Source organism: Triturus cristatus, chromosome 3_1 (assembly GCF_964204655.1).
Source record: "Triturus cristatus chromosome 3_1, aTriCri1.1, whole genome shotgun sequence".
In the NCBI taxonomy this organism is placed as follows: Eukaryota; Metazoa; Chordata; class Amphibia; order Caudata; family Salamandridae; genus Triturus; species Triturus cristatus.
In genome coordinates, this window is record NC_140583.1 from 1,181,773,852 (window position 1) to 1,181,796,632 (window position 22,781).

Here is a 22,781-nt window from a genome sequence, read left to right on the forward strand (position 1 = left end):
AGCCTGGCTGAAGACGGCTGAAATGCCAGAAACCGGTCCTAGGAAGCTTGTTTCCGGTCCAGGGAAGGCATGGCTTGGCAGTTCGGGCTGTACTGTTCCCATGAGGCACAGGGTCAGACTGATTTGCATATGGCCATGTCTGAACTGGGGTGGCAGAGTGGGCTAAAGAACGGTGATGGATTAAACCCAGATCTGTTGACTGGGTGTGAGTGTTTGATTGGTTCTGATGCTCCGTCCATCACCACCCCCTTTTGTACCGCTTTGTTCGCCATAAGTTGACCGGGTATGCTCAGACGTGAGTCCCTTGCTCACTTTGCCACTGGATTCAAGCAAGCCTGGCTGAAGACGGCTGAAATGCCAGAAACCGGTCCTAGGAAGCTTGTTTACGGTCCAGGGAAGGCATGGCTTGGCAGTTCGGGCTGTACTGTTCCCATGAGGCACAGGGTCAGACTGATTTGCATATGGCCATGTCTGAACTGGGGTGGCAGAGTGGGCTAAAGAACGGTGATGGATTAAACCCAGATCTATTGACTGGGTGTGAGTGTTTGATTGGTTCTGATGCTCCGTCCATCACCACCCCCTTTTGTACCGCTTCCATCTACATTGCGGACTGCAGGGCTCACAATTCAGATCGAGTTGCCATTAAAGATGACGCAGTCCAGTGGGCAACAGACATTGCTACCAGTGCGCCCCTCCCGGACCACTCATCATTGCTAGCTGTGCACACGCGGAATGCTTCTGATGCCCCTACCTCAGTGCACCACAACTCATGGACCTTTTATGATAGAATCTTTTGTGTATGATTTCAGATCTGCTGCCCCTAACTTAATGCAGCACAAGTCATCGACCCTTTATGATTGAATCTCTATGTATGATCCGATGATTACTGTTGCACTTGTTACCAGCACCAACCATTCCCTGAGGGCTGGCTCACACTCACCCCACACGCATCCAGCACAGACATCACTGGACATGTGACCCTGGTAATAAAAAGGAGTCGAGCTCACGTGCCTGTACCCAGTTCCACTATCTTTCTGTGTCCGTGTGTTCATTATGTATGCAACATGCTACCCCTGGGCCCTACCACATTACATTGTGCTTTGGACCGCGTATGCAACCAACTTACCTTTGACAATGGGAGAAAACTTTGGTTATGTAACTTTGTCCCGGTCATTGTACAAGTACGTACGTAGAGACTGGATGATTAGAGTACTGCAAGGAGAGTGTATAGTGAATTTATGAGTGCGTGGGGATTGGCGGAGTGATTGTATAAGTACATATGTTGACGCAGCCTAACTCCGACAACGAGCTTGTCTCTAATTGGCTGCCTTCCGTGTCCCAAAAACTGAAATTTGGGCTTTGCATAGCCCTGTACTGCTACAGCTGCAATACTCCACTGAATGGGCAATAAACATTCACATCCACACAGATGTGTCATGTCCACCATCTTTCTTGTGTGGAACTTTGGATGAATGTAGGGTCAGTGATTTCTCCGTACCTTCCATGTTGGCCATGTTGTGGGACTTGGCTCACGGAGTGACACATTGACACTTGCGACCCGGGTGACGGCAGCACTACAAGAACACCCGCATGTCGCCGCCCGTGTTGCCAGATTTTTTAACCATTCTCTAGCCCAAAGCCAACCAAAAAGTAGCCCAAAGTACCCCAATATTGCTACTTTATGGAAGATGGGGCAGGGACATCGTCAAGCAGGTGGTGAATGCATTGGAATTGATGTTGCAGCAGGCTGCCAAGTAAATATTTGTCTAATGAAGCGCTTTAACATACCAGTTTGCTGGAGCGCTGTATATATATTTATAATCTGTCAACTAGCACAAACCAAAATTTTAACGCACAACCGGGAAAAATATAGCCCAATTGTGCGTGATCTAGCCCAATATGGCAACGGCGGGTATCAGTCGATTCCTCATACAGCTTACGATGGAGCCACGCCCATAGCTCCGGAGTCATTCTTCACAGCCTCACTCAGGACTGGCATACGCCAGGCCAGCCCACTCTACTTACGCTTACAGGAAAGGACAACAACGCTACATTGCCCAGATTTTCATTGCAGTGATCTGCTGGTCACACCCTAGTTGTCAGTATCCCACAGCCACTCCCTCACTGCTAGTATACACCCACACCACACCCATCCAGCACAGGTGTCACAGGACGCGTGACTCTCCCAATAAAAAAGACCGGGCGCAAGTGCTAGACGCCATTTCTATTTCAGTGTTGGCCTGAGCCATCGAACAGTGTGCCCTCACTGGTCACTGAGTTAGTGGCACCGCAAGTGCTGAGCGGGTGTGCAACCTGCGATGATGATGGGTGCACTGGTATGTCCTCTGCCATGGCAAAGTCAAGACGCAGCACCAAATGTGAGACCTGTTGGCCTGCGGAGCGGGGCTGCATGATGTGGAGGGCACCCTGTCCGCGAAAAGGTGAGTAGTAAGACCTGGGTGCGCAGGGGCGGGCAGACACCTGTGGGTGGCGGGAGTGTATGGGGTGCAGCAACTTGGGTGTGCAGCGACGGGACAGCGATTTAGGCGTGCACAGTTGTATATACTCTGCCATTACTAATTCTGTACTATGTTTCAGATGTGGGAGCTTGAGGGCTCCACTAGGTCCTGGCATGTGGCTGGAGACACAGCGGTGGCGTAAAGGTGAGCTGTGAGGGTTTTGTCCACCGTATGGGCACTCACTGTCCCTCTTCATCTCTTCCTTTCTCACCTTCATGCTCTTTCCCTCTCTTCCTCTCACACTGTTTCTCTCTCTCTTCCTCTTTCTCATACTCTCTCTCTTCCTCTCTCACTTTCTCTCTCTTCGCCTCTCACTTTCTCTTTCTCTCTGTCTTCCTCTCAATCTTTATTCCTTTCTCTCTGTATTCCTCTGACAATATTTCTCTCTCTCTTCCTCTCTATCTCTCTTTCTCTCTCCTTTGATGGACGCATGACGCACAATCTTATCTTGCTTTTTGTCCAGCAGGCCTGCGATGATGCGTGGCCATCCTGCAATCAAGACTCAACCTGAATTGTGAGCTCGGCTTCATCGTGTGTACACAATGGGTGAGGAGGTTGCTTCGGCACGTGGTGGACCCTCTTTGACACACGCCGGTGGCGGAAGGTGAGCAGAGAGGCTTGTTTGCGCAGCGGCGGGCAGGCACCGCTGGGCAGTGGGAGTGCATGGGGTGCAGCAGCCTGGGTGCGCAGCGACTGTCATACACCTCTGGGCACTGGGAGTGGATGGGGTGCAGCAGCCTTGGTGTGCAGGGGTGGGCAAACACCTTTAGACAGTGGGAGTGGATGTGGTGCAGCAGTCTGGGTGTACAGCAGCGGGTAGACACCTGAGCAGTGGAAGTGGATGGGGTACACTAGCCTGGATACACAAAAACGGGATAGTGATTTAGGTGTGCGCAGTTGTATGTACTCATCCATTACTGATTCCATACTGTTTCAGATGACTAAGTTTGAGGGCTGCCCTATATCCCGGCACGTAGTTGGAGACACACCGGTGGCAGAAAGGTGAGCTGTGAGGATTTTCTACACGGTGTCAATACTCTCTCCCTTTCTGTCACTCACTCTCTCACACTCTCTATCTCTTCCTTTCTCTCTCTCACACTTTCTCTCTGTCTCTTCCTCGCTCACATTCTTTCTTTCTCTCTTCCTCTCTTTCGCTCTCTTCCTCTCACACTGTTTCTCTCTTCCTCTATTACACTGTTTCTTTCTTTCTTCCTTGTATCTCACTCTGTCTTCCTCTCTTTCTCTCTTCCTCACTCTCACTTTCTCTCTTCCTTTCTCACTCTCTCTCTTTCTCTCTCTTCCTCTCTCTTCCTCTCTTTCTCTCTCTTCCTCTCTCTTTCTCTCTCACAGTTTCTCTCTCTTCATCTGTCTTCCTCTCATTCTTTCTTTCTTTTTCTCTCTTCCTCTCACTTCCACTGTTTTTCTCTGTCTTCCTCTCACTATTTCTTTCTCTCTCTCTCTCCTTTGATTTACGCATGACGCACAATCATATCTTGCTTTTTATCTTACAGGCTGTGATTCTCAAATCGACTTCCCCCCTCACCCCCCCCCCCCCTCAACACCACCACAGCTGAACGCGTGAAGAACCTGCGATGATGCGTGGCCATCCTGACAAAGCCTGTGAAAGTTGCTTCGACACGTGGTGCACCCTCTTACACACACGCCGGTGGCGGAAGGTGAGCCACTAGGTAGCTATAGTTACAACCTAGTTTCCATAGGAAAAGCATTTTTTGATTTGCTAATAACTTTGGCGGCGTCTGACGAATCTTTGCGAAATTCTCCCCAAAAAAAGTCTATCCAGGTCAGCTCCTATCCTGAAAGTTTGGAGGTGATTCGTGAAGCGGGGGCTGAGAAAAAAAGGGGAATCCCATGTTAATTTCTTTAGGAAATTTTGCGACGAGCTACAGTCCGAACTGCTGAACGGAATTGCCCCAAATTTGGCAGACAGGTAGAGCTTGGTTCAGAAAGTGACCTTTTTTTTTTTTTAAATGGTGTAAATCCGTTCAGTAGTTTTTGAGAAATTCAAAAATAAGAGTAAAAAAACCTTGATCGAATAATGAAATGACTTGAGTCAAAAAATCAATTTCCTATAGGAAACTTTGTGCAAGGCTAGAGCAGAAACTACTGAACGGAATTACCCCAAATTTGGCAAAAAGGTAGTGCTTGGATCAGAAAGTGACCTTTTTTTTTAAATGGTGTAAATCCGTTCAGTAGATGCTGAGAAATTAGAAAAATAAAAGTTTTGATATCTGGGCGGAGCACGAGCTTCACTGTGATTGGCTGCCAACACTCCAAACCAGGAAGTGTTGGCAGCCATCTTGTGACTCGGTAGAAGTGAGTCACTAGAAAACAGAGAAACAAAGGTATAAAACAAGAGAAGGGGGCAGGGTAGAAACACCCTGACTCCCTAGGCCTGCTCAGGGGGTCCCAGAAGTACCCTCCGGGCCAAAGAAAGCATTTAAAAATATATATATATTTATCGGCACAATTCGCGCTGGGGTCGCGGGTTCCCGCGTTTTATCTTAATGAGACCCCGTGGAGGGCTAGGTCCCAGAGGCATTTCTTAAAAAATAATAGCGGGGGCCCGCTGGGGTCCCCGCAGACCCAAGGCTTCACTCATGATGGGAGGGGGGTTGCCTCCATGTGCTTATAACTTTGGCGTCGTTTGACGAATCTTTACTAAATTTTCCAAAAAGTTTCTCTTTTTTGATCAGCTCGTATCCACATCCAGTCGTTCACCCATACAGTCACTCATACATGCAGTGACTCATCAATACAACACTATTATAGGCATTCATGCACCTATACAAACACTCACACACTGCCACTCATCCAGAGTTACTCACACATCCAGAGTTACTCACACATCTAGTCAGTCATGCAAAGAATCAATCACTTCTATTTACTCAGCTATACAGTTATACACACACAACCTCACTTATTCATAGTGATACTAACATATACTTACTCTCGTATACAATCACTGATACAAGTACACACTCAACCATACAGCACTCTCACAATCACTGACTCACGTATAGTCATTGATATACTCCAACTCTCATGCACTGTGTTTTACATATGTAGTTACTTGGACATGTAGCACTGAGATATCCATTCACTCACCAACACACCCATACACACACTCACCCACCCATACAGCTGTTTCCACATGCAGTCTTGAGCCCATACTCCCAATGAATAAAGAACTCTCACATCTATGCACAAAGTCACACACCTCCCACACACACACACACACACACACACACACACACACACACACGCGCACACGCGCGCACGCGCGCACACGCGCACACGCACACACACACACACACACACACACACACACACACACACTCAGGCACCCATACAAATACTCAGGCAACCAATCAATAACCTATATAGACACTCATGTAGCTACTCATCATCACCACTAACCCATGAATTCAGTAAGACACATTTAATCACTCACTTATACAGTCAGTCACGCACCTACTAAATCCTCCATCCACACACTTATACACCCACTCATTCTTCAATATACCTTGGCCAGTATATTTATAAAACATATTTAAACTTTACAGAAACACATTCACTGGATGATGTAATCAGTGATGTAATTGACCATGTCTTGTTTTGTACGAGTGAAATGTGCAACTAACTATAACGTCCCTGAAACCTATGTTTTTTTCAGTGAATATAGATCTATATATGCCATTGAAGAAGGAAATCCTGTTCCTGAAACACGTCTGGAAAGACTTTTATTTTGTATAAACTGTTCGGTACAGCCTGTCTGCTGCATTCAATAAAGAATTGGAAATTTCACGTCGGCTGGCTCTCTCACTGGAGGCTTACCTTTTTGACTGTATTTTAGCGGCTGATAGCCCAGCCGCGACAGAAGCCCACCGCAGTAGCGGGCCCGGGATGAAGTCATGCGGCTTCATCAATTTACGGGAGACGGTGTCAAAGAAGAGCAACTGGTTTTTACGGCAGACATCGCAGCCGCCTTTTCATCATCCCACTGGGGTAAAAACTTTAATACTTTGCTGTGCTTTGAACTCACTCACTGAAGTTATAATTTCCGTGCACCACAAGGACCAGAAGGCCAGAGTGATGGCCACACCCACTGGGGTAGGTTCCGGTGATTAATGGTGCAGGTTTGTGTTAAGCGCCAGCAGGAGTCAAGCCATTGAAGTGAAGAAGGGAATCCTGTTCCCGAAACGCATCTGGAAAGACTTTTATTTTGTATGAAATGTACGGTACAGCCTGTCTGCTGCAGCTGCATTCAATAAAGAATTGGAAATTTCACGTCGGCTGGCTCTCTCACTGGAGGCTTACTTTTTTGACTGTGTGTGTGTCTATATATATATATATATTCACTGAAAAAACCATAGGTTTCACACATGTTATAGTTAGCTGTACATTTCACTCGTAAAAAAACAATGAAATTGCCCCGTTATAGTTAGTGCAGGCAACTATAACTCACGCGACCGCAATCCTCTGCTGATGCTAATACTGTATTTAGACACTTATTTGCCCATGTCTTCTTCCATTAAATTTTAGCTATACATATATTACAAATATTTTTTTTTCATAAAGACACATATGTCATCAGCAGAAGATTGCGGTCGCGTGAGTTATAGTTGCCTGCACTAACTATAACGGGGCAATTTCATTGTTTTTTTACGAGTGAAATGTACAGCTAACTATAACATGTGTGAAACCTATGGTTTTTTCAGTGAATTTGCAAGGTTTTTTAAATGCTAATTCCTAACTATAACGTGTGTGAAACCTATGGTTTTTTCAGTGAATTTGTACGGTTTTTTAAATGCTAAGTTACTTTACGCCATTCGTGGCGTTGCGCGCCCAGTTAACGCAGTTCGTTCCGTGCGCGCACGGTGCGCTTCGCGCACCGCGCGCCCACTTTACGCAGTTAGTGCCGTGCACGCACGGTGGTCACGCGGTGCGCTGCGCGCACCGCGTGTCCACATTATGCGGGATTGGCCATGTACGCACGATGCGCTTCGCGCACCGTGCGCACATGGGGGACATATTATGCGCATCTTTTTGAAATGTATTCTTTGTTAATTTTATATATGTAATAAGCCATGCACAAATGGAGCCCTTCAGGCACCATTTGCACACGGGGTGGGGAAAAGGTGGATTATTTTTTTTTGTAAAAATTTTTACCGTACGCGTACGGTAAGCGTAATCGGCGAATTACCGAAAAAAAAAATATTTTTTTTTTTGGGCTTGTGGGTTGTTTGGGGACCCCTATATCAATGCTGGGTGGTTAGGATGTGACGAAACTGCCTCTTTAGCCATTTTTTGGCTTCGTTTTTGCTGCCCAACTCAGAGAGCGAGAGAGAAAATTGCGGCCGTCGCTTCCTGGTTTCGACCGATTCGAATGTTTACTAAGATCTAAGAGCCAATCAAAATCGCGCTCGCGCACGCCACCGTACGCGTACGGTAAGCGGACCGTAAGCGCACCGTACGCTGGCTCAGATATATATATTGATTTAAAGGCTATTTTCTCAGAATCTACTGAACAGATTTACACTAAACCTACAAAAGGCACTTCCTTGACCTGAGGACTACCTCTCTGCCAAATTTCAAGTAATTCTGTTCAGCCGTTCGGGCTGTAGCTGTGTCTAAAGGTCCTATGGAAAAATGCATGGGAAAAACGCGTTTTGGGACCCCCCTTTTATCTCAGCCCCCGCTTGACGAATCCCCCCGAGACTTTCAGGGTAGGAGCGGAGCGTAGCGCCCCACCTATTTTGAAAAATTCGCGAGGATTTGTCGACCGGCGCCAAAGTTATTCAAAATAGAATGTTGCGGATTTCCTATGGAAACGTGGTCCTAACTATAACTACCTACTGGCGACCGCCAGTAGGTAATATATATATATATATATATATATATATATATATTACCTACTGGCGGTCGCCAGTAGGTAGTTATAGTTAGGACCACGTTTCCATAGGAAAACCTCAACATTCTATTTTGAATAACTTTGGCGCCGGTCGACGAATCCTCGCGAATTTCTCAAAATAGGTGGGGCGCTACGCTCCGCTCCTACCCTGAAAGTGTCGGGGGGATCCGTCAAGCGGGGGCTGAGATAAAAGGGGGGTCCCAAAACGCGTTTTTCCCATGCATTTTTCCATAGGACCTTTAGAACGAGCTACAGCCCGAACGGCTGAACAGAATTACTCAAAATTTGGCAGAGAGGTAGTCCCTAGGTCAAGGAAGTGCCTTTTGTAGGTTTGGTGTAAATCTGTTCAGTAGATTCTGAGAAAATAGCCTTTAAATCAATATATATATCTGAGCCCGCTTACGGTACGCTTACCGTACGCTTACGGTAAGCGTACGGTGGCGTGCGCGAGCGCGATTCTGATTGGCTCTTAGATCTTAGTAAACATTCGAATCGGCCGAAACCAGGAAGCGGCGGCCGCCATTTTGTGTATTTCACTCTGAAAAAAAAGAGTGAAAACAAGGAAAGGGGGCAATGAGGAGAGTTACAGACCCCCTAACATTTGTAAGGGGGTCAAAGAAGGGCAGAAAAGTACAAAAAAAACATTTATTGATTTTAAAAAAAAATCACGGGGTACGCGTACGGTAAGCTTACGGTAAGCGTACGGTAGAAAAAAAAAAAAAAAATGAAAATCAGATTTAAGTGTTTAGATATTAGGGGGCTCTAAAAAGAGCCGTTGTGTTTATGAAATGATTTTTTAGTGGTACCTACAAGTAAGTACCGATGCAGAGTCTAAGGTTCAAGAGGAAGACTCTGTTCCCTTCATCATTGAAGTGCACACCATCTCCTCTATAAATGTCTTGCATGTCATAACGCAAGTTGTTGTGGTAAATGGCACCCATACCATAGTCACGGAGGAAAGCAGAAACAGATTTGTTGACGTGCTTTCTTGCTTTGTCATCGCACCGCGTGCCCACCGTGCGTGCACGGCACTAACTGCGTAAAGTGGGCGCGCGGTGCGCGAAGCGCACCGCGTGCTCACTGTGCGCGCACGGTGCGCGAAGCGCACCGTGCGCGCACGGAACGAACTGCGTTAAGTGGGCGCGCACGCCACGAATGGCGTAAAGTAACTTAGCATTTAAAAAAACGTACAAATTCACTGAAAAAACCATAGGTTTCACACACGTTATAGTTAGGAATTAGCATTTAAAAAACCTTGCAAAATCACTGAAAAAACCATAGGTTTCACACATGTTATAGTTAGCGGAAATTTTACTGATAAAAAACCAATGAAATTCCCCCGTTATAGTTAGTGCAGGCAACTATAACTCACGCGACCGCAATCTTCTGCTGATGACATATGTGTCTTTATGAAAAAAAAATATTTGTAATATATGTATAGCTAAAAATGTATGGAAGAAGACATGGGCAAATAAGTGTCTAAATACAGTATTAGCATCAGCAGAGGATTGCGGTCGCGTGAGTTATAGTTGCCTGCACTAACTATAACGGGGGAATTTCATTGGTTTTTTATCAGTAAAATTTCCGCTAACTATAACATGTGTGAAACCTATGGTTTTTTCAGTGAATTTGCAAGGTTTTTTAAATGCTAATTCCTAACTATAACGTGTGTGAAACCTATGGTTTTTTCAGTGAATATATATATATATATATATATATATATATATATATATATACACACACACATATATATTACCTACTGGCGGTTGCGAGTAGGTAGTTAGTTAGGACCTAGTTTCCATAGGAAAAGCGTTTTTTTTATATATATATATATATATATATCACTTCACCTCGTGATGCATCCAATTGTTTGGAAGAAAAGACGAGTGCAGACCTCCAATTGTGCAACAATTATTTTATTCTTCAGTCTTTTGCCATTACGCGTTTCAGTTGTACAAGCGGCCTTGATCACATGACAACGCTCAACAGTGTCCTGCTTTTTAAAGTGCCAGTGCTTGTATAGCTTCATGAAGATAGACAAAATACTCGGCTTCACTCAATATAATACATGCATAAATGCTTATGGTGTTTTAAAATGTCAACATAGAATCATATTTGCTTGCAACAATAAATATGTCCACAATTATACGAATATAAATATTATTTTCGATATAATCCAATGCAATCATACAAAACAACATACCAGCATAAAACCGCGTTGAGCAGTGCTCTAAGTCAAATTCATGAATAAGTTTACGTGAAAATCAAAAAGGTGCTCCCTAAACGTGGAAGTGAAAATATATCTACATGTGTTAAAAAATCAAGTATATGAAGTTCAGTAGCATCCTAATATCCAGTACATTGTGTCACATATTACTAGCATATTGGCTTTTCAGATAGACTCAAATAATACCATTGCTGATTCCGAACGATCCACTGTTAAGGATTTTCATTAATCGCTCAATGCATACTATACGCCTCAGTGGGCCGTTATTTTATCCATCATAACTTATGTAGATAAGTAAAGTGCCCTTGTGCTACAGTACCTCAGATTAAAGTGCCTAATGCCCTAAAGTGCAAATAGAGAGAACTGGAATTCAAGTAACAATGTTGTGCAAAAACGGTAATACTAAAATCATTTTTCTTTTCGATACAGCAGATCAAAATTTTCCAAATTTCATAAGGGATCGAGGAAGGCCAGGGGGAAAGTTGATATATAAATACACTATTATAATCATACATACTATAAAAACCCTGTTAAAATGACTGGAAATAAAACACAATGATAAAATTACCCTATGCCGAACACCAGTCATTAAAACCAGGTTAATATAGAAATAGTATTAAATTATCTTTGTTTTTAATAAAAAACAATGTGTTGACCCATCCTAAGAGAAACATGAAAACAATCTTAATACCTTAAATTCATCTTGTTGATGGTTAACGGATCTTTCGCTACTGCTCAGAGAAGTCTCCATTATTGCTCATAGAAAAGTATGGATATCTTCCGTAATATTCAGCCCGCCTGGGTACATAGAATCAAACTCTAGGATGTAACTGGTCTCCAGGCATCTCAATTTGGCTTCTCTATCACCCCCTCTTTTTGTGATGGGAATGGCTTCAATAGCAAAGTATTTCAAATGCTGTGGGTTGCTGCCATGAACAGACTGAAAATACCTTGCAACAGGGTAATTTTGGTCCTCGTTAATTATCGCCCTGATGTGTTGCAGAATTCGTTTGTGGACTGCCAGTTTGGTACTCCCTATGTATTTCAGGTGCAATCACATTCCAAAACATAAATAGAGTATTCCGTCTTGCATGTTAGATGTTGCTTAATTTCTCTAACTGTATTAGAAAAGGCAGTTGTGAAGGTTTTTACATTGGTCCCAAACTGGCAGGCGTTACATGATAGACATTTGAAAAAACCCTTTCTTATCGTCAACCACATATCTTTGCGGCAACTCTCCTGACTATTGTTGACCAACATGTTCCCCATACTCATTGACCTTCTAAACGTGATAGGGATTCAAGGGCATCTGGTCACCTATCACAGGGTCTTCTTGGATAAAGTGCCAATTGCGTCTTATGATGCTCCTCAGCTGTTTCTCCTGTTTAGAGTATGTTAAAATAAGTCTTACAGGTTGTGTGCTCTGCACAGAAACTTCCTGGGATGACTTTAAATTATAGGCAAGGAGATCCTCCCTAGCCCTCGCTTGAGATCTTCTCATAGCGGCAACCACTACTCCTGTACTATAACCCCTAGCTAGGAACCTATTACGGCTTTCAGTTTGCTTAATCCTCGCATCCTCTGTGTTACTACAGATGCGTCGGATGCGGAGCATCTCCCCATATGGAATGCTCCTAATTAAATGTGGAGGATGAGCACTAGACGCATGTAAAACTGTATTACCCGCCGTAGGCTTTCTAAAATGGGTAGTAGTTAAGACATTATTTTCTGATAAAATTTGAACATCTAAAAAGGTCACAGAGTGCCTGCCAATGTTAAAAGTGAATTTAAGATTAAAATCATTTTTATTGATTTAATCTATGAATTTTATGGCACTTTCATCACTTCCTCGCCACACAATAAAAAGATCGTCGATAAAACGCAACCAAGAGACAATGTTAGTGGTATATATTTGTTCATGCTTTAGCATGAGGACCAGTTCCTCCCACCAGCCCATGAAAAGACGGGCATAGCTAGGGGAGAAACTGGCCCCCATTGCGACTCCCTGAATTTGTTGATAAAACTGGCCATTAAAAAGGAATAGATTGTTTTCAAGCTAAAAAGCAACATATCTAACAACATTCGTGTGTGTTGTGCATACATCATAGGTCTTGTACTGAGAAAGTAGTCCACAGCTCTCAGTCCATCTTTGTTTCTAATACAGGTATATAAAGAACATACATCTAGTGTTACAAGTAATAAATCTGGATCCCAAGACAAATCTTTGATAAAATAGATGGTTGGCACCAACGGATGTTCTTTTTTGATGAATCTATACTCGTCCCAACTGAGAAGCCCCAAACTTTTCCAGGCTAACAAGTTCTTAAACAAGGAGTCCTGAGTGCTTTTGTACTTGAGTGGTGTACTTTTTCTGTAACATTGAGGATCATTTAACTGACTGTATGCATCCTTCATATAGTCTTCCATAGGCCAAAGTACAATGTTTCCGCCGTTGTCAGAGGTTCTTATAACCACATTTTCTTTTTGTAATTTTGCAATCAGTTGGTTGTATTTCCTTTCTCTGTTAGTATATATTTTTTTCGATCTATTGATGGCAAAGTTCAATTTCTTTATCTGACTTACTACATGGTCGCTAAAAGTATCAAGTCTGTCACGGGCCATTAGGGGAACAAATTTTGATTTCATTTTAAATGGTGTTTCAGGTCTGGCCTGTCCCCCCAGGGAGAGGATATCCTGGCTGTTCAATTGATCTCCACTTTCCAGTTGGCACAAGTCCCGATATAAGCCTATATCTGAGACTGATAGCCCTGGAGAGTCCTTGCTGGTTGTGGCCGTAGGGTTTGAGGCCATTGAGTCAACTGAAGACCTCTGTTTTTTTGAAAATTCTTTTTATTGGCATTTGATAATATACATGTACATTCATCATGTTTCACATATATGACTGTAATATATAAGTAGCAAAGTAGACCTTTGTCGATATAGAGAGTACGTTTACATCTTGGCTAGCGTGGATGCGGTCTGTGTTGTAGCAGGTCTTTGCCGGTTAAAAAGAGAAACTGGGGGGAGAACCGAACTGGGGTTCTTAGTGCTGGGGTCAGGCGTATACTGTGGGTCCGCTATTGCCTACTCTACCGTGCAGCTACTATTCGCCTAGGAAGTAGTGGGTGTGTGGGCTGATGTGGAGGGCCGTTGAGTATTCCTGCCGGGCGAGGATGGACCCGACGGGTCTAGAGGTAGCGTGGACAGTTGTGGAGGGGAATCTCCTACCCTGGGAGCCTGTACAGTGTGAGGCTGTGTGGTGCCAGGGGCATGTAAGTCGGTGACCTGGATCTCCGGGGTCTGGGATTGTCTGAATTGGTATAACAGGAGCGCCCATTCTAGGGATATTGGGACCTTACGGATACCTTTGGCTTCTTCCTCCCGGATTGCGTCCTCCTCGGCCGCCGCCCATTTAAGAACCGCCCCCGTCCATGCCGCGATCGGAGGACCAGATGGGGCCCGCCAGTGCATGGCTATACAGCGTTTGGCCAGTAAGTGGGCTAGGAAAACAAAGCGCATTGATATTTTGTGTTGTTTCCTCCGCCCGAGTATGCCGAGTGCGCAGCCCTCCCAGGTAGTCAGGTGAGTCAGCCCGGTAAGGTCCCTGAGCGTCAAGTGGATAGATGACCAATAGGTCTGAATGCCTGGGCAGGTCCAGAACATGTGGGAAAAGGCTGCATCCCCCGCCTGACAACGAGGGCAGAGGAAGGTCGTGTCGGGGTAGAAGCGTTGAAGGCGCACTAGCGTTAGGTAGGCCCTATGTAGGATGTGAAATTGTATGTTCTTAAATCGGGCGTTCCTGGAGACCTTTTTGGGAAATTCTATCGCTCTGTCCCACTCACTATCATGAAATGGTCGCCCCGCTTCCTCCTCCCAGAGGGCCTTTAGAGATCCCAGTAGTGGGGGTGTCAGTTCTCTAATCGATTTGTATAGCCATGTGGTGAGATGGCGACCCGGTCCCATTCGCAAGATTGTGTGGAGAACTGGGTGTGTGGGAGGTTCCCCTATTGTGAGGTCGGAGTATGGTCGGTAGCAGCCGAGGAGTTGGCGGTGAAGCAAGAACTGTCCTGGGGGTAGGTCATAGTCGTCCATAAGCTGTCTGTACGGTCGGAGTTATCCCCCTTCAAACAGTGACTCCGCCTCGGCGATGTCTCTAGACGTCCATTCCCGAAGCATGGCAGATGTAAAGAACCCCCCGTGTCTAGGCCAGCCGACTAGTGGTAGTAATGGTGTGTATGGGGGGGCGGTCTGGTGCCATGCGATGTATACGCTGAATGCACTTCCGGGCTATGTCTACTTGTAGGGGGTAGGTTCGTGCAGGGCGGGATCCTGGTATAAGTAGGCGACGCACTCTGGCATGGGTACATGACCCGCGGCCGCACCTGTTTCAAGTGTGTATCTGTCTGCCGTCCAATATGAGAGCCACTGGAGCTGCGATGCTAGAAAGTAGGCTTCAAATGATGGCGCGCCGAGCCCCCCTTGGGTCGTGGGTAACTTCAGCTTTGCGAGCGCGGTCCTATGCCGCCCTTTACCCCATATTAAAGCACTGAGGAGTGTGTCCAAGTCCTTGAAGAAGGAGCGAGGCGGGATTACTGGGAGGTTAGTGAAATAATATAAAAGCCGCTGGACCAGTATCTTTGCCAGAGCTACCCAGCCTATCGGGGCCAGCGGGAGATTCTGCCAGAACCCAATGGAGGACCGCATCCCTGCGAGCGCCCGACAGTGGTTACCCTCGTAGAGGTCGACTGGGGAGTGATATAAACGAATCCCGAGGTATCGGGGGCCCTCTGCCGCCCAATGTATTTTCCGATCCCCGATCCAGACATCCTGAGAGGGGGCGTCCGGGTGGAGGGGGTATACCATCGACTTGTCCCATTTCACTTTTAAGCCCGAGGCCTCCGTGAACTCCATCAGAGTGGTCTAGAGTGTGTTGAGATCCGCCGTCACATCTCGCAGGTATATGAGGAGGTCGTCTGCGTACATGGATACACATTACGTAACGTCCGCTAGTGGAATACCCCAGGCTTGCCCGTCCCGGCGGAGCCGGATAGCCAAGGGTTCCACTGCAAGCGCGAATAATAAAGGTGAGAGGGGGGCACCCTTGTCGTGTGCCCCTGTGTATTGTAAATTCCGGGGAGATGTAGCGGCCGAGACGGACCCGAGATGTGAGGCCGGTGTAGAGCAGGCGAGTGTAGGCTAAGAGAGTGGGACCCAGTCCCGCCCGTCCGAGGACGGCGAAGAGGAACTGCCATGTTAGGGTGTCAAACGCCTTCTCAAGGTCCAGAATTAGACACGCCGCCCGAGGGAAGCGATCGCCCAGTTGGTCCTGGATGTGAAAGAGGCGCCGGATATTGTGAGAAGTATTCCTTCCCGGGACAAAACCACATTGGTCAGGATGGACCAGTGGGCATATGATTTGTGAGTATCTGTCTGCTAAGATTTTCCCCAGGATTTTGCAGTCCGCCGTGAGTAGTGTGATTGTACTGCCCGATTTTCCCGGCCTTCCCGTGTTAAGGGAGGCCTAATGTGACTTCAGTCTCTTTCCATTCAAGTCTAAGGGTTAGAGTAGTGTATAGAGCCTATTTATTAGGCACTTCAACATGATCCTGTGTTCTTCCCCATAGATCAGGGTTTGCATACATATCCTAGGGGATAGATTCGTTAGCATTAGGGGTAATCTGTTCTGTAGTGAGGGTATCTAATGGAGCTGTGCTGCATTCAGGCCTGGTAGGCCTTAAACGGGAGAGACTCCATCTTTCCTCCTGCTCTGGCAGCTTGGGAAGTTTCTAGGTCATAGGCAGTGTTTTAGTTAGGAGGTGTTATTCGCTTGGAGAGAACCGGTTCGGGCCGGCCCTTATCGAAGGATTGTATTCTCCTTCATGCCGAAGACACTACAACAGGCCGGCCGGCTGGGAACGTGTCCTTGGCACGGGGAGGTACAGGAATTTGGTGGGCGGCAGGTTTCGAGCTGGAAATTTCCATGAGAGAATGCACATCTATATTAGTGAAAGTCTGAGGCAGATACTGGCACTTGCTTCTAGACCATAGGCGGCATCTGGCCGTTAGCAGTAAAGCTACTACTTATTCCAGGGAAGACAGATGACGAACCTGAATCTAAAGAGGAGAGAGCAGCTGATGAGGAGGAGGTTCCAGTGACTAGGAGGAAAAGAGAAGGGAGTAGATCTGTGACTACAGAGGTGTGACTTCCAGGCGAAGCCGAGGCGCAGATGGGAAGGGAACCTAGATGACCTTTGAGTACAGGCTGAATATAATCAGGTGACGTTAACCCTTTACTATTAGAGTATACAACTTAACCTTTCACTTTCCTTGCAGGTTGTCTATATATATAATGTATTCTGCGAATGTGCATGTGGCATTTAAATAAAGTATTTAGCTTGTTGTACGTTAGCATGTGTTGTGTACTTTTGTATAGGAGGATAGCCTATTCTTTAGTCAGAGTTGCCTTAAAATGAACAGAGGTTAATCCTGGTCAGGTAAGTGGTAACTGGATGAGGGGGAAAACAAGCCCCTCGAACTAAGAGAACAGGTTGTGCTCCGCTAATGGTCTTTGTGTGATCTGATATATAGTCCCAATTCCCCTGTCGTGTACTAATAGGATGAGCTCGTGCTAAGGCTGCCGTGTAGGTAGGAGATTCTGGGTCTGACTGAGGCCGCGAGATCGTGAGTGTGTCGCTGCCGAATGGGTAGGAGATTCTGGACCTGACCCAGGTCGCGAGACTTTGTGTGTTGCTACCGGATGGGTAGGAGATTCTGGGTCTGACTGAGGCCGCGAGATCGTGAGTGTGTCGCTGCCGAATGGGTAGGAGATTCTGGACCTGACCCAGGTCGCGAGACTTTGTGTGTTGCTACCGAATGGGTAGGAGATTCTGGACCTGACCCAGGTCGCGAGACTTTGTGTGTTGCTACCGGATGGGTAGGAGATTCTGGGTCTGACTGAGGCCGCGAGATCGTGAGTGTGTCGCTGCCGAATGGGTAGGAGATTCTGGACCTGACCCAGGTCGCGAGACTTTGTGTGTCGCTGCCGAATGGGTAGGAGATTCTGGACCTGACTGAGGTCGCGAGATCATGTGTGTGTCGCTGCCGAATGGGTAGGAGATTCTGGGTCTGCCTAAGGCCGCGAGACTGTGGTTGCTGAGATTGCGAGGCTGTGAGGTCTTGATATATATATATACATAATAGGAATTCCCTGTCCTTAGGTGGTACGTATATATGTGGTTATTTGGGTGTAAAAAGACCCTAGGGAGGGGGTAATGTTCTGCTTTGGTTTTTCCTCCTGATAGAACCCGCTCCACAGAGCCCTTCTGACCCAAAACAGAACGTTACCCCCTCCCTAGGGTCTTTTTACACCCAAATAACCACATATATACGTACCACCTAAGGACAGGGAATTCCTATTATGTATATATATATATCAAGACCTCACAGCCTCGCAATCTCAGCAACCACAGTCTCGCGGCCTTAGGCAGACCCAGAATCTCCTACCCATTCGGCAGCGACACACACATGATCTCGCGACCTCAGTCAGGTCCAGAATCTCCTACCCATTCGGCAGCGACACACAAAGTCTCGCGACCTGGGTCAGGTCCAGAATCTCCTACCCATTCGGCAGCGACACACTCACGATCTCGCGGCCTCAGTCAGACCCAGAATCTCCTACCCATCCGGTAGCAACACACAAAGTCTCGCGACCTGGGTCAGGTCCAGAATCTCCTACCCATTCGGTAGCAACACACAAAGTCTCGCGACCTGGGTCAGGTCCAGAATCTCCTACCCATTCGGCAGCGACACACTCACGATCTCGCGGCCTCAGTCAGACCCAGAATCTCCTACCCATCCGGTAGCAACACACAAAGTCTCGCGACCTGGGTCAGGTCCAGAATCTCCTACCCATTCGGCAGCGACACACTCACGATCTCGCGGCCTCAGTCAGACCCAGAATCTCCTACCTACACGGCAGCCTTAGCACGAGCTCATCCTATTAGTACACGACAGGGGAATTGGGACTATATATCAGATCACACAAAGACCATTAGCGGAGCACAACCTGTTCTCTTAGTTCGAGGGGCTTGTTTTCCCCCTCATCCAGTTACCACTTACCTGACCAGGATTAACCTCTGTTCATTTTAAGGCAACTCTGACTAAAGAATAGGCTATCCTCCTATACAAAAGTACACAATACATGCTAACGTACAACAAGCTAAATACTTTATTTAAATGCCACATGCACATTCACAGAATACATTATATATATAGACAACCTGCAAGGAAAGTGAAAGGTTAAGTTGTATACTCTAATAGTAAAGGGTTAACGTCACCTGATTATATTCAGCCTGTACTCAAAGGTCATCTAGGTTCCCTTCCCATCTGCGCCTCGGCTTCGCCTGGAAGTCACACCTCTGTAGTCACAGATCTACTCCCTTCTCTTTTCCTCCTAGTCACTGGAACCTCCTCCTCATCAGCTGCTCTCTCCTCTTTAGATTCAGGTTCGTCATCTGTCTTCCCTGGAATAAGTAGTAGCTTTACTGCTAACGGCCAGATGCCGCCTATGGTCTAGAAGCAAGTGCCAGTATCTGCCTCAGACTTTCACTAATATAGATGTGCATTCTCTCATGGAAATTTCCAGCTCGAAACCTGCCGCCCACCAAATTCCTGTACCTCCCCGTGCCAAGGACACGTTCCCAGCCGGCCGGCCTGTTGTAGTGTCTTCGGCATGAAGGAGAATACAATCCTTCGATAAGGGCCGGCCCGAACCGGTTCTCTCCAAGCGAATAACACCTCCTAACTAAAACACTGCCTATGACCTAGAAACTTCCCAAGCTGCCAGAGCAGGAGGAAAGATGGAGTCTCTCCCGTTTAAGGCCTACCAGGCCTGAATGCAGCACAGCTCCATTAGATACCCTCACTACAGAACAGATTACCCCTAATGCTAACGAATCTATCCCCTAGGATATGTATGCAAACCCTGATCTATGGGGAAGAACACAGGATCATGTTGAAGTGCCTAATAAATAGGCTCTATACACTACTCTAACCCTTAGACTTGAATGGAAAGAGACTGAAGTCACATTAGGCCTCCCTTAACACGGGAAGGCCGGGAAAATCGGGCAGTACATTCCACCCTTGACTTCAGTCTATTATACATTCAATAAACATGACTGACATCGGTGGAGGAATAACATCTCTCCCGTTTAAGGCCTACCAGGCCTGAATTCAACACAGCTCTATGAAATACCCTCACTATAGGGCAAGTTATTCTCAAGGCTAACGAATCTATCCCCTAGGATATGTATGCAAACCCTGATCTATGGGGAAGGACACAGGATCATGTCGAAGTGAATAATATCTCTCCCGTTTGAGGCCTACCAGGCCTGAATTCAGCTCCATGAAATACCCTCACTATAGGGCAAGTTATCCTCAAGGCTACCGAATCTATCCCCTAGGCTATGTGTGTAGGCCCTGAGCTATGGGTAGGAGCACGGGATTGTGTCACAAGTGTCTAATAGATAGGCCCTATTCACTACTCCAGTCCTTAGACTCGGATGGAAAGAGACTGAAGTCATATGGATTGCTCTGCAACACCGGAAGGCCGGGAAAATCGAGCAGTACAGTGATGTGGCGATAGGAGGCTAGGAGTTGGGGATCCCGGTCGGGTTTCGGGAAAGTCACGATCACCGACGATCTCATGGAGCGAGGCAGTTCACCGATTCTGAGCGCCGAGTCCAGCACCGCAGATAAGCGGGAAGTCGGCAGAGGGGCAAAGATGGCATAGTATTCGAGTGAAAACCCGTCCAGGCCTGGGGCCTTACCACGGGCCAGGGCTCGTATCGCGCTTGTAATCTCAGTGGCTTGTATCTTTGCATCCAACCCCTTCCTGTCTTCAGCAGAGATCCGGGGGAGGGAAAGAGGGTCGAGGAAGTGGTTGACGGCCCCTGGATCAAGAGATGAGGGGACAGTGTAGACCGCCGAGTAATGGTGGTAAAAAGCCTGGAGGATCTCATCCTGAGATTGCACCAAGGACTTCAGCATCTTGTTTGGCGAGCCATGCCAAGAGTGTGCCCGTTTTATCACGGTCCTTGTGCATTCGGGTTGCATAAGACCTAAAATTGTGACGTCGAAGATCCACACACGCCTCCTGATATGCCGATTTGGCTTGGGCGACCTGGGTCGCCGTCACCACCGACTGATCTGCGGCTTTTGTGGCCGTGGCCAGTCGTTCTTCCGTCTTCTCTAGGGCTTGCTCTAAGGTATGTCGTATCCCGACTCTCTGCCTGATACATTCCCCGCGGGCTACCACCTTGAAGCCGTCCCACTCGATCAGGGTCGATGATGCAGTCCCTGCATTATGAATAAAGTAATCTGAAATGCTGCTTTGATGTTCGTGTGTGAAAACCTGGTCTGTGAGGCATTCCCGTGGTAATCGCCATGTGGGGACAGGGGGATGCGGGGGTCTCCACTGGAGGCTAAGAAGGTGTGCATCGTGATCTGATACTAAATAATCCGAGTGGCATATTTGCGGGAGGAGCGTTGCGGTGCATAGGAATCGGTCAAGTCTAACTCGCAGGTTGTGTGGGATGGAGTGAAAAGAGTAAACACGGGGCCGAGGGTGGTGTAGTCTCCATGCGTCTGTGAGTGACCAGTGTGCGACCCATGCTTTAAATCGCTCGATTTGTCTGTAGGTAGGGGAGTGCGGGATGCGATCGGTCCAATCTCGGATCTAGGATACAGTTATAGTCCCCGCCTAGTATCCAGGGTACATGCGTGAATTGGGCTAGAGAATTTGTGAGTCGTCCCAGAATTTGTCCTGATCGACATTCGGGGCGTATATACTTCCCAAGAGGACAGCCCTCCCATCTAAAAGTCACTCCAGTAGGACAAATCTGCCGTCGTCGTCCATCACCCGACTAAGTTCCCGGAATGGGGTTCCCGGGCGGATCCACACCAGTGCCCCCCGGGCAAACGAGGAGTATGTTGTGGCGCAGATAAGTCCGCGCCATTTTACTCGTAGCTTGCCCACTTCAGTTGAATTAAGATGGGTTTCCTGTAGGCAAAGGATGGACGGTTTCTGTCGCTTCGCATAGGCGTATATCTCATAGCGCTTACGTGGGGTGTGTAGACCGCGTGCATTGAGCGTAAGGATATTAATGTTTGTGTTGTTTGTCAACTGTGCCATGAGTAGTAGGGTCTGCGTGTGGGTCGGGTCAGGCGCCCGCTGGGCAGGGTTTTTAGTGGTCTCCTAGGGATGCGCCGCACCCGGGGAGAGTAGGCAGGTGGGGAGTCTGTCCAAGCGGACAGTCTGTGACATGTGGCCCCATGGCAGGGAGGGACATGTTTGAACCGGGAGATGAACAACGCATGGGGGTGCGGAAAACTGTCCCAATACATAGGACTCCTCATTTAGGAAACGGTGTGTCCAAACTTCCTCCCGTAACACGAGGGGGGATAACTGCTCTATGTGATAGGGGGTGACGGCGTCCAAGTGTGAGGACACCCGGTGAGTTGGCATGTAGAAGGGGCTATGTGTGTCTTGTGCAGGGTGTCGGCCCCTGTGTGTGAGACAAGGTGCATGAGGTGAACATCACATAAAAGGATATTGTGCGGCAGTCTGTATGCCCGAGCCACTTAAGGGCGAAGCAGGGGAGGTCAGTCCGTCCAGCAGCCCATCCGTGGTTTGCGGGGTGGCGTGGGGGAGTGCTGCCAGGTCTGCTCCCGAGATGGTGCCATCGCTGTCATTTTCGCCGTATGAGGAGAACATATGTGGGGGTCGGTCTATAGGCTCTGAAGGTCGTGGGGAGCGTAGATCGATAGCTGCTTGCAGGGCCTCACGTCTCTTTCGCATTATTTGTTCAAGGTCGGGCGAGTCATGAGTGCCACTCATTGGTCTGGGCTCGGAGTTACGGATCTTCTTGGGGCGTTTCCGAGTGCGGAAACTTTTGAGAGGCGAGCCCCTTTGGGGATGAGGGTTGGACGCTCGCGGGCAGTGCTGGTCTGCCCAGTCTTGCGCGGCTTCAACGGATGTGAAGAAGAGGGAGGCCCTGTTGTGGAGGATCTTTAGGCGGGCTGGGAAGAGCAGAGCGTATTGAAT

The 22,781-nt window shown here is 47.3% G+C and overlaps 1 protein-coding gene and 1 long non-coding RNA gene across 3 annotated transcripts in view; both read left to right on the forward strand.

Annotated features, from left to right (window-relative positions):
* Positions 1 to 22,781, forward strand: part of SRPRA (SRP receptor subunit alpha) — a 1,746,362-nt gene that overhangs the window by 1,033,326 nt on the left and 690,255 nt on the right. The window lies entirely within an intron of this gene.
* On the forward strand, positions 145 to 4,189 carry LOC146861739 (uncharacterized). The gene is made up of 4 exons (XR_014979022.1): positions 145 to 2,663; positions 2,986 to 3,123; positions 3,457 to 3,521; positions 4,031 to 4,189. It is a non-coding gene; the product is annotated as an uncharacterized LOC146861739 (long non-coding RNA).